Source organism: Pelmatolapia mariae, unplaced genomic scaffold (genome assembly GCF_036321145.2).
Source record: "Pelmatolapia mariae isolate MD_Pm_ZW unplaced genomic scaffold, Pm_UMD_F_2 NODE_ptg000174l+_length_39434_cov_1, whole genome shotgun sequence".
NCBI lineage: Eukaryota > Metazoa > Chordata > Actinopteri > Cichliformes > Cichlidae > Pelmatolapia > Pelmatolapia mariae.
In genome coordinates this window covers 27,501-30,000 of record NW_027051873.1, presented here as the reverse complement: position 1 = coordinate 30,000, position 2,500 = coordinate 27,501, and positions in this window count along the sequence as shown.

Below are 2,500 nucleotides of genomic sequence, written 5' to 3'. Positions count from 1 at the left end.
CTGCTCAGAAACACTTTGCCACACACACACACTCCTCGTGCATATGGTACGACAATGTTTCTACAAGCCCCTGGTACTCTGCTCAGCAGCACTTTGCTATGTACTTCCTCGTGCATATGGTACGACAACTTTTCTCCGTGCCCCTGGTACTCTGCTCAGAAACACTTTGCCACACACACACACTCCTCGTGCATATGGTACGACAACTTTTCTCCGTGCCCCTGGTACTCTGCTCAGCAGCACTTTGCTATGTACTTCCTCGTGCATATGGTACGACAACTTTTCTCCGTGCCCCTGGTACTCTGCTCAGAAACACTTTGCCACACACACACACTCCTCGTGCATATGGTACGACAACTTTTCTCCGTGCCCCTGGTACTCTGCTCAGCAGCACTTTGCTATGTACTTCCTCGTGCATATGGTACGACAACATTTTCTCCGTGCCCCTGGTACTCTGCTCAGAAACACTTTGCCACACACACACACTCCTCGTGCATATGGTACGACAATGTTTCTACATGCCCCTGGTACTCTGCTCAGCAGCACTTTGCTATGTACTTCCCGTGCATATGGTACGACAGCTTTTCCACAAGCCCCTGGTACACTGCGCAGAAACACTTATGCCACGTCGGCTGTACGCGCTCTCCTCGCTAGCTAGTTGCTGATCTCCCCCACCTCCAGGGGGCCCCGGGGACCACCATCACATCTCCCTGTCTCCCTTACCGCTGAACAAGATGCATGCTGCTCCACTGGCCCTGCTGCTGTTGTGTCTCCATTTGGCCGAGGGGGTGAGTCGGCCTCCTCTCTCCTTTACGGTCGAAAAAGATGTGCTGCTGGCGCACTGGCCCTGCTGATGTGCTGTCTCCATTTGGCCGAGGTGGTGAGTCGGCCTCCTCTCTCCTTTACGGTCGAAAAAGATGTGCTGCTGGCGCACTGGCCCTGCTGATGTGCTGTCTCCATTTGGCCGAGGTGGTGAGTCGGCCTCCTCTCTCCTTTACGGTCGAAAAAGATGTGCTGCTGGCGCACTGGCCCTGCTGAATCCCTCTCTCCATTTGGCCGAGGGGGTGAGTCGGCCTCCTCTCTCCTTTACGGTCGAAAAAGATGTGCTGCTGGCGCACTGGCCCTGCTGAGTTCCTCTCTCCATTTGGCCGAGGGGGTGAGTCGGCCTCCCCTCTCCTTTACGGTCGAAAAAGATGTGCTGCTGGCGCACTGGCCCTGCTGAGTTCCTCTCTCCATTTGGCCGAGGGGGTGAGTCGGCCTCCTCTCTCCTTTACGGTCGAAAAAGATGTGCTGCTGGCGCACTGGCCCTGCTGAATCCCTCTCTCCATTTGGCCGAGGGGGTGAGTCGGCCTCCTCTCTCCTTTACGGTCGAAAAAGATGTGCTGCTGGCGCACTGGCCCTGCTGATGTGCTGTCTCCATTTGGCCGAGGTGGTGAGTCGGCCTCCTCTCTCCTTTACGGTCGAAAAAGATGTGCTGCTGGCGCACTGGCCCTGCTGAATCCCTCTCTCCATTTGGCCGAGGGGGTGAGTCGGCCTCCTCTCTCCTTTACGGTCGAAAAAGATGTGCTGCTGGCGCACTGGCCCTGCTGATGTGCTGTCTCCATTTGGCCGAGGTGGTGAGTCGGCCTCCTCTCTCCTTTACGGTCGAAAAAGATGTGCTGCTGGTGCACTGGCCCTGCTGATATTCTCTCTCCATTTGGCCCAGGGAGTGAGTCGGCCTCCTGCCTCCTTTACGGTCGAAAAAGATGTGCTGCTGCTGCTGCTGCTGCTGCTGCTGCTGCTGCTGCACTGGCCCTGCTGCTACCACATAGCCAGCATGGACCTCGACCTCCAGCAGGCCCCGGGGAGGCACATCCTCCCCTGCTCTACTCCCCCAGTAGCTTTCCTTTCCTGCAGTTACCCAGTACCACATAGCCAGCATGGACCTTGACCTCCAGCAGGCCCCGGGGAGGCACATCCTCCCCTGCTCTACTCCCCCAGTAGCTTTCCTTTCCTGCAGTTACCCTGTACCACATATCCAGCATGGACCTTGACCTCCAGCAGGCCCCGGGGAGGCACATCCTCCCCTGCTCTACTCCCCCAGTAGCTTTCCTTTCCTGCAGTTACCCCGTACCACATAGCCAGCATGGACCTTGACCTCCAGCAGGCCCCGGGGAGGCACATCCTCCCCTGCTCTACTCCCCCAGTAGCTTTCCTTTCCTGCAGTTACCCCGTACCACATAGCCAGCATGGACCTCGACCTCCAGCAGGCCCCGGGGAGGCACATCCTCCCCTGCTCTACTCCCCCAGTAGCTTTCCTTTCCTGCAGTTACCCTGTACCACATATCCAGCATGGACCTTGACCTCCAGCAGGCCCTGGGGAGGCACATCCTCCCCTGCTCTACTCCCCCAGTAGCTTTCCTTTCCTGCAGTTACCCTGTACCACATAGCCAGCATGGACCTCGACCTCCAGCAGGCCCCGGGGAGGCACATGCTCCCCTGCTCTACTCCCCCAGTAGCT